This window comes from Papaver somniferum, chromosome 10, assembly GCF_003573695.1.
Source record: "Papaver somniferum cultivar HN1 chromosome 10, ASM357369v1, whole genome shotgun sequence".
NCBI classification, from domain to species: domain Eukaryota; kingdom Viridiplantae; phylum Streptophyta; class Magnoliopsida; order Ranunculales; family Papaveraceae; genus Papaver; species Papaver somniferum.
Window position 1 is genome coordinate 49385515 of NC_039367.1, and position 10440 is coordinate 49395954.

The 10440-nt window shown below is 34.4% G+C and overlaps 1 long non-coding RNA gene across 3 annotated transcripts; it reads left to right on the forward strand.

The window, feature by feature from the left end:
* The first annotated feature begins 1850 nt into the window (after positions 1 to 1850).
* On the forward strand, positions 1851 to 7861 carry LOC113315098. 3 transcript variants are annotated; one of them, XR_003342733.1, is made up of 9 exons: positions 1851 to 2160; positions 2501 to 2552; positions 3283 to 3419; positions 3621 to 3789; positions 3968 to 4140; positions 5555 to 5620; positions 5752 to 6095; positions 6809 to 7006; positions 7456 to 7861. It is a non-coding gene; the product is annotated as an uncharacterized LOC113315098 (long non-coding RNA). The 3 variants fall into 3 exon arrangements; XR_003342734.1 differs by having other exon boundaries at positions 5771 to 6095; XR_003342732.1 differs by having other exon boundaries at positions 5555 to 6095.
* The last annotated feature ends 2579 nt before the right edge of the window (positions 7862 to 10440 follow it).

Genomic DNA, 10440 nt, shown 5'->3' on the forward strand with positions numbered 1-10440 from the left:
TTAGGATTTAGCCTATATATATAGGCAGAAAGTAGATATAGTTTTAGGGTTTAATAGTTATCTAAATAACTTTCGCCATATGTATAAATCCCAAATAACAACCAGACTCATGATAAAATTTGTTATTCTCTCTAATACTTATCATAATCCTTATTTATCTTAAATAATTATTATCTTGAATAATAATTATAATCACTTAAGATAATTATCCTCTTTCTGTCAGGATTTTGCAATTATCTTAAATAATAATATAACTACATAAGATAATTATCCCATGGAAATCTTATCCTCTTTTTATTAGGATCTTATTACCCATGGACCTTTGGGCTTCTATAATAAGCAAAAATGAATTTCCATAATAAATTCAACAGGTTTCAATAATAAACCAAGTGGGTTTCTACAATAAACCAGATTGAGCTTCCATATTAATCCAAGTGGGTTTCTATAATAAATCGAATTGGGCTTCCAACTTAAGCCAAATGGGTTTCCATGGTAAACCAGATTGAGCTTCCATATTAAGCAAAGTGAGTTTCCATAACAAACCAGAGGGATTCTAAAATAAGCCAAAAGGACTTCTTTAACAAACCAATGAGTTTCTACAACAAACCAATGGGCTTCTTTGATAAATAAAATGGGTTTCTAGTAAACCATATTTCATTGTTATTGAACACCTTGTGCGGGTTGCACGCGCACCATTTTAATAGGGTACAAACAATTTCGAAATATCTCAATAGAAAATCTCTAATTAGTAAATGCACATTACTAATTTTTATTCTCTTGAGATATGCATTTATTGCTGGTAATTAAAGCATATAAAACCAAAAACCTTAACTATAAGATTCTCAATTTATTTCGGTACAAGATCACCTTGAGTACTAAGGAATATCCTTGAATAATAAATGATAAGAGTTACTGCTCATGTTCAAAGTATGTTGACATCTTTTCACTGTTTACATGGATTTACATTCTTGGAATCGGTCATACCACACTTCCCTACAAGTTTAAAATTGGTTTCCCTGTATTCCAAGACTACTATGTGATTGATCAAATACCAAATCACATACATGAATTCAATCGGTTCTACCAATCACTAGGATCGGTTATACCTCAATATGGAAATACTTGTGACCGGTCACACCAGTTATCAGGACCGGTGACACCAGTTACAAGGATCGGTTCCATCTACACATGGTAATTCTCGTCAGATTGCTTAGCTTTATTACCTTCCTGTGTAATCTCAACTGGCATAAATACATAAGTACACAGAATTCTTAAATTATCTTTTTCTGCATAAGAAGTAAAAGTATTTAGCATAAGTAAGAATTATTCATTATTAAGTATGAAGTACTCCGTCCGTTTCAAAAAGACCGTCCGCTTTGATTTTCTCAAAATATTAAGGAGACCTTAGTATTTTACTTGATTACCTTTAATTACTTATTTATTTTATTTTAATAAAAATTCTAGCAATAAAAACTACCTAAAATTATTAAGAGGATTATAAATACGAAGTATAAAAAGAAAATTAAAAAATATCGAATTTATGGTGCATAAAGTTTATAAGGAATTAAATTTTTGGATCAATATATATATTCTCGTCCTTAGTACAAAACAAAGTTAGGCTAAGTTTGCCTGTATTAGTGGTGGTCAGTATTTGTCCAGACAAAGATAAATCAAGGGATGTGGTTCCTCGGAACACCCCTTATATCTCACACGTGTGGCGTTCATTACATAAATCTACGGCCTTATAATGGCGTTCCGGCATGGTGATTTGCTCTCCCAATACATAAATCTACGGCCTCAGTTGTTCACATAAAATGCAAAATTACACCAAGCTACACGCTGCGTGACGCCTGCGTCCGTATACCTTCTCTTGGCGATGAAAAGATCTAAACGCTCCCCTCTTTGCCTCTACGAGTCTCATTGAAAACCCAACTTTTATCAGCAGAAATCAATCGTTCTACATTCACAACAAAACTCAATCCCTCTTGGAAGCTGCAGACCTGCAGTAGTGATGATGATGGTGATGAAGCACTCAAAATCAAATGGCCTTCAGTTTTCCCTACTATCAAACACTTTTGCAAAAGAAAAGAATAATTCGAGTCTGACTATCGGTGTTCGTGACCTTATTGAGGTTAGATGTGGATGATCGTGATGCATAAGGTAATTGTTGAAACCCTAATTAGTTTCTAAAATTCAATTTTGGTTGAACTGCATGTTAAATTTAAATAGATTTTTAATCTCTGCTTTAAAATTGAGAGAAGCATGAAAAAATGTTCTCCAGCAAAATGGTGATCTCTAGACCTATCACTCTTGCCCAGGTATTACAATCTCAATATTGTCCAACCAATTTATTTTTACTCATTTGGGTTATATTAATTTACTTTCCAGGGTTCGAATTATTTGGGTGCTTATTGTTTTTCTTGATAAAACTATCTAACATTAATATTTGAGACCATTGTTTTTCTTTGAGGAACTTAGACATAACTACCAACATGTGCAGGATCATCTTTACTCCAAGGGTGTCATCAGGAAACAGTACCATAGGTATTCAGGTACGGAACACTCAGAATACATATTATGTGATTAAATTTCATAGAGTTATAAGTATTGTTTTTACTTCATCATTGGTCCTGTCAAAATTCCGAATTACGAAGAAAAAAATGAATAATACATAATTTCTTATTAACGTGTGGATAATAACAATTTAGCTATGAAGGAAATTATATTGTGGAAATGTATGGAAATGGGTACTGATGGATGCCTATAGAGAGCATGTATGTGGGTTTCTTGGTAGTTCTGATGATGGTCTAATAAGCATAGTAGATTATTTATTTAATGTAGTTAAACTTTGAAAGTAATCGGGGTTTGTAGATTTACCAGGTGAAAGATTGCTTTCTTTTTGGTTTGTTATTCCGATCATGGTGTTTCAGTGGGAAAAGATTACTGAGAAACATACATATATCGTCAGGGCTTGAAGTTTACCCTTCCTTACATAGCATGTAACAAGTGAATGCACGTTCTAAGATTTCTGACCTCTGTCTCACTTCCTCCGATCAGTATTTAAGATTAATTAAATTTATATGTGTTAACGTGTAGATGTCTGTAGTTTATCTATAGATGCATCTTAGTTGTTTCTTTGTTTGCCTCCCACTCTGACCTCACTGGCAATTCATGTGAGTGAGATGGTGTTTGATTCTTCAAATGACATCTTCCACGTCTTAGTGCTTCTTAGAGCCAACATTGCATTTAAATGATTGCCAATCCTATCTTTATTTTTCCTAGGTCTGTGGAAATGAAAGGAGAAAAAAGGACGTAGTTGAAGCTGAATACAACTTCAGCGGATGGAACTGAAAGAGAACACATATGAAGTGGAATTTGAAGAAAGATAATAAAATGGTAGACATATTTATTGGCATTTGGTAAGTTCATTTGGGTATCTTCTGCAATTCACCTAATACGTTCAGTCTATTGAAGGATTTTTGGCGTTTAGAAATATGGAATTGCCGCGGTGGAGAAAACTCTAAAAAAAACTGCATTGTGCTCTTTTCAGTTCTTAAATTGTGAAATTTTGACAATATTGTACCTAATAAAGTGGTTTTGTATTGGTATTTTGGTTCTAGATTGTCTGTTAGAGGAATTAAGTCAACGTGTTGTCAGAATTGGGAGCAATCTACTGGGTGGTACTAAATAGTCCTCCAATTCCCATATGGAGAAGCAACTAAACTCAATCTAGCTTCTTCAGCCTTATTAATTAAATTGCGCAAATCTACCCCTGAATTTGATGTAAAGGTAAGACTTTAACATCAACCTTAATTCATGAATTTTACTTAAAAGTATTAATAAGAACATAATGTTGGCAATTATGTTCTTGGGCATACGAGGGAAACCAATTATGATTTTTACTTTTAGTTTCTTTTGATTTGCTTGAGAAATAGCTAATCTTAGTTCTTCCTCTGTTTTTTGATAGATTACATTTGACGTCCTGCAATCTTTTCAATCATTCCATACACCGTATGAGTTGAAGTTTGCTCAGGTAGCATCGCAGTTTACTGGGGATGGTGGTGGGCATTGCTCAGGCTGTGGGTAATGATATTGAAGCCAACATCAATAGCAACAGACGATAAACAAAACAGTGCCAAGGTAGCCATTGTTGTGTTCACTTTTTTTTGTGAGTTTATTTGTAACTACAACTAATGAAAAAGTAGGAAAACAAGTTTTAAGAAAAGTTTAGAATATATCATCCTAAGAATTTGTCTTACTAGGAGAAAATAGTATATATCATTTAGATCAAACTAATATCTAACTAATAATAGATAGATGGGAAGCACTTATTCCAGTAGTTGTACATGCACCGACCATCGCTAAAAAGGAAGTGCACAATTAGGAAGACTAAAATTTATCCCCTGTCTATGAATATCAAACCCCCGTCTACGAATCGAGGAGAAGGTAATTATTCCCCTTTTGTTTTCTCTTGGTTTCAATTTCAATTTGATAAAATTGATTAGAATAACTGGATTTTTTTCGTTGATGTTGTGAGTTTTGATGAAATTGCGATGGGTAATTGGTGCAATTTACGTTTGGTTAGCTCAAGTACACAACTGTATTCACATGTGTATAATTGCATCTCTGATGCTGTCGTTTGATCCCAATACAACAGCCTTGATAATTCTGTTATGCTTTAGGCCGTATATAATGTGTATAAACCCTTCCATCTTCCATAGTTTGCACTCTTTGGGTATACAAACCTCTGCATTTCATTCTGTGTTGTCTTGGGGTTCTTCATTTCTTCATATATTACGATTCTTCCCTAGCTGAGTAGTCTTTGATAGATTTTGTTCAGTGGGATATGCAAGAATAGAGATTCCAGAACATTAAACCATCAATCAAATTAGTATTTAAAACGGAAGAATAGTGACAAAAGATGAAGCTTCTTAAAATAAAGTATCTACCTACAGAAATTGCTAATGTTATTAAGCTAAGTTTATTTATTAAACCGTAACTATGACATTGGAAAATTTCAGGCTTCCCTAATAAGTTTTAGTTTCTTTTTGTTAAATTGGATTTGTTATTGATCAACTCTGAACTTAACTTTGAGGGTCTGTTATGGTTTGAGTATGTACCACAAAATTATAATTTTGTGTGAAATTAGATTCTTAGTTTTTATGGTCTTTTGAAGGGTTTGTTTGGGTCTGGGTTAGAATATTATAAAATGGAAAATGCAGTTTTGATATAGATTTTATGTAGTTGTTGTGTTTTTGTCATAAAATTTTTGAAATTGGGTCCTGAAGAAGGTAATAGTTGAAGCACAAAGTGCCAACATTGGGTTGCAAGATATGAGGAGGAAGTCTATTGTTAGTAAAACATTCACAAGAAAGATACATATTGATTACATTTCCATCTTTAAAGTCCTTTTTATCCCGCCAAAGGTCATCTACGAAGTTGTTACTTTTGGACTTTTTGTTCCATATAGATTTTGTTATATTGCCATATTATTTTCATTTTTATCTATTACTTGCTTACATTTACTGATTTGTTTTCTTATGTAACTATGTAGGGGTACGACCTACTCCGCGAAAGAAGTCCAGTGCCTCACAAAGAGTGTATAGCTATGGCTTCTGAGGTAAGCATCAACTTGGTAGTGATGTAGTTATCTTGGTTGGTGGCCGATGGTTTTGCATTTCTAATTGCTAGAACAGGGTCTCTGATTGTTAGAAAATGGTCTTAATTCATGGTAAAACAAATGCATGATAGAGAAGGAACCAACACCCAGGTACCAAGAACTTCGTTAAATAAATGGACAGAATTTTGCATGAATTCTGGTAACTCACTGGGACAGAAGCAGGGAATTATGGAAGAGGATTTGGTGTTTATCATCCCAAATGGGAGAGATGAGGAGGTTTAGTTCTGCACATTTTCCAACTAGATTTTCCAAAGAAATTTCTCTTGCATTTGGTATTTCCGGTGCTCAACAGACAGCTCACAAACCAAAATGTTCATTTAGAAAGTCCAAATTCTCTGATGGAGCATTTGGTGCTTATGATCGCCACATGTGGTAGCGATAACAAATCATGTTAATCTGATCTTGCATATTACAGGTAATATATTAGTTAGTTTCTCTCCTATGTTGTTTTATTTTGTGAATATGGTATTAGTATCGGAGATGAAAAATTGATTTAACTTCTTGAGGAAGTATGCTACTCCTGAAACATCTTTTGATGAACAAAGAATTTTTATTGTGTTTCTAAGCTATTTCTTAGAATTCACATTTTCTGTGTGAGATGTGACATAGCTTGCTTTTCGGTCGTAATCATCTTTGAGGGCATGGTATTTGTCCAACGGTGACATCGAGGGGTCGTGTTTATCATTTAAGGTTACAAGTTTGGTCTCAATTCTTTGTTATAAAGAAAGTTTAGATTAGGAATCCAGTTGAAGCACCTATATTTGTCTGTCTTATTCGTGAATAGTTGGAAAAGAAAACCAGGGTCTTTAAAGGACCAATAGTTCCATCTTTTATCATTTCAAGAATGTTTAACCAATATAATCTGTTATGTATTACGTGGTCAGTAGCAACAATGTTGTTTCCAACATTATGATGTATATCGTCGTTCTTTTGACAATTTTAGTTATCACACTCCTCTTTAAGTACGCCTAAGTGTTTTTCTTGCGATCATCGTTTCTATTGTTATAGGCTTAGTAGTACATGTTCAGCTTAAGTTTTTAGGTAAGAACTCTAAGTAAAATACGTTATGGTTTTTCTGTATGATTTAAATTCGTGAAAAGCATAATTGAAATATCTTATTCTTTACAGATATATCACTGATGAGAACATTGGTGAGTAACAATGTCCAGTTCATAGAAAAACATAGTAACTGCTTCTACCCACATGAGATACGAAACAGAACAACAACTTCTAAATCCTACTCAAGCCTTCATCTCGAACCAGTCCAAATGAAAAACCGAGGTGCCTAGCAGGAAGTACGCGAGCCAATAATTTATCACCACAAAGGTACACAAGTTTATCGGTTTCCATAATAAGTATGAAAATGGTCTTCAGTCACTGTAATAATGTGACACCATAAGTAATATGTATATATATATGTTGTTAGGGTGTTTCTTAAAGACGATACGTTAAATTAATCAATATACAGTTTCGTGCATATTTTTGTTTGAGAAGTAAATTGTGATTGTTATCTCCACAGTTTTGCTCTATTATATTAACCCTTCTTCTTTGTTGCTAAAATTAACTTAGACCTGAGACTGAACCACTTAACATGGTAAACATCAAAGCATATATATAAGACTGAACCACTTAACATAGTAAACATTAAGCTTATCATATGGTACTTGAGTTGTCACTATTATTTGCCAAGTGTGGAGAACACTGCTTATTGACTACTTAAAATTCCTTTGCATACTAATTTTCATATGTTGGTCTAATTTCCTTTTTTGCCGCAGCGAGGCCTATAATTCAAGATATATGAAGGAGTAGGATATGGATATGCATGAAGTTTGTCATGCTGTGACACAAGTTATAATAGCCTCATGGTGCTTCGAGATATCAGGTGTTTAGTGGTGGAGAAGGTTGCTGAATCCTTTGAGCTCCCATGCAAGTATTGCTCATTTGCAAACGGAGATATTTTTTTCTTTCTAAAGTTAGTCAAGCATATGGCTGTGTAACTACAATATTTTACACTTAGGGAAAATTAATATTTATCCATGCCGCACATGGTGTATAACGAAAAAATGAAGACGACCAACTTTTACATTACAAATACTACTAATATACCAAATTAAGCTCTGCTTCTTTTGGAGGTTGTTTAATTATCAATTTTATTTCAGGATCATAATATGTTGAATTTCATTTTTAGGGTGTTGTAAATTAATATAATTTAAACCACCTCTATGTTTGTTTCTTAGGTTTTCTGGCAATTTGTTTATTCAAGAACTAAGATGGGGAATGAAAAAGTTATTTCAGTTCGAAACTGTACTGTTGTTTTACTGGAATGACATGTTTCAACCATAGAATTTCAATATAGCACCAGGGAGTTGCATTACGTGGTGATTAAGTATACATTTCTGTGCCGTCACATGCATATACCATTCAGGTCATATATTGAATCATATACGAGTATACATAAGAAGAGATTTGTGGACTGCAGAGGAGAAATATTTATTGATTTCTTTACTTTTGTAATGACAAGGAGATTAAACTCGATAATTAATAAATATTAAATTTAACATCCAGACAAAAATTATCTTCATGTTGTTTCAGCATGTGTTAAGCGTTAAATTTTATTTAATAGACAAAAACCGCTACAATAGGAGTTGATAAGTTTTCGGAACACAATTGGTACGGTATTAAAAATTAACTAACATCAAGGCCCGTGTCGTGAATAAAGGATATATTTGTTTCCTTAATTATGTAAATTTATTTAATATTTAAATAAATAAAACAGTTTGTAACAGAACTTATACAAAGCCTTTAGTTGGTAACCTAACACCAAGCTGGGTTCCAACACCTCTTTGAATATTTTGGAGAATTATTAATATAAAATATTTGAGGGTATATTAGAGAGTACGTAGGGAATATATGACTATAAACAGAAGCTCGATACAATTTTGAAACAGGTGGAAATGGAATAGAGGTTTTGAAACATATAAAAATGGAATAGAGGAAAATCTTTTTGAAACGGAGGGAGTACTTATTGGCTTTAAGTTAAGTTCGATTTATTAGGTGTTCATATGCAGCGCTCTTTCCCCTGCATTGTCAGAATGAATAATTCATTATCACAGAGGCATGCTGAGTGTTTGTTCGTAACGTCACAAGGAGTTTTTATCTTGCATTATTTATGGACTTGTCACCCCGTTGGCCAAACTCGGGCTAGGGATTTACCGAGCGGTAGGGGTCTGAAAACTCATGGGAACGTGATGTATGTAAAAAATATTTACAAATATCCATTCTGCTGAGCATAGGCAAGCCATGTTATGTCATACACTCATACACGCTTACGGGGGAGTTCCTAGAGATTGCATGCAAGTGCTTTTTCCAGTATGATTGTTTGAGACCGGTGAAGGTTGCCTCGATTTTCCTTTGTACACTTTGGTATCCGAAAAGAATGGTTTTTCTTGCCTCGACTCTCTTTTGGGTACACTAAATGAGACTACGAGGTATATTATAGAAATGTTTGTATTTATTATAGAAATGTTTGTATTTATTATAAAAAATGTGCAATTCTGTGTAATTAGAAGTATTATAAAAATGTATGTATGCATTATAAAAATATATATGGAACATAAGTGTTGACATATTTGCCAACTCTTTAGTTGGTGTTGTATTTATGCCCCCTTTTGTTTGGGAAGCTGGTTGTCGAAGCTTGTGAAAAAAAAAGTAATTGTCCCTGGTGAATCTTTTCGAGTATATTAAATGATGATTTTCTTGCAATGGCTTTTTTAGGCAAAGCTTTTGTCGTTACAGATTTACATAATGATGTGGCTCATCATCTCTCCTACCAGTATGTTTTGTGACCAGCTTCGGTTGTTCTGCAAAAATGCTAATACTTGCAGCTGAGCTTAAAATTGAACAACGTACTGTTGATGTGAAACTCCTCTACGAGTGAAAGCCATATTTGAAGGTCCCTGCGTATCTCGAACCTCAAGATGTTACTGATTAAAATTCACGAAATTGTGGTTCTGAGACTGCAATTTTGAAGCATGAGACTCTGTCCTATTTTGCGGACGGAGCGTTAAGTTGTAGCAGGTCCATGCTCTCAATGAAAGTACATGCTCTCGGCATAATGGTAAGTCTGCTGGACTGGGGTCATCAACCTGCACAATATTAAAAGGAAGATTTCTTCGAGATTTAACATCATGTCTTCGGTGTCTGTCTAGTTTGTTTAATGCCTCTGTATGCCATTTGTAGCATGTTTCTGATAATACTTCGTTTTGTTACCCCCGAAGTGTTCGATGTTGAGAACTTTGAGCTACTCCGTCAGTTCTCAAAGCAAAGGAGTTTGATCTATTGATGTCGAGCATGCTTTTCTTTCACAAAATCACCGACATTGGTTTCCACTATGGAAGCACCGGACTTTCTCCTGCTATGCTTCTCTATTAATGCTTTAGAATAGGTTTGGCTCCCTCCTTGGGTAGTGGTTGACAATAGTGTACATTGGCGACAAATAACAGCATGGCCGCTGCATTAGCATTGGGAAACAACAGATCTGTAGCATCGGAATCAGACTGTCCATAGAAATCTGAACACATCCATACCAGCAGTAGCTCGTCTGCATTATCAACATGTGCACAGCTTGGGTAAGCAACATTGTCGTTGTGGGTACCATCAGCTTGTTCGCAGCTGCGGGTGGGCAACAATGTCAGTAAGTTGTCCCCACTGCTTTGAGTTGCGTTGTTGCTTTGTTCGTCGTATTACCATAATTAGCGTCT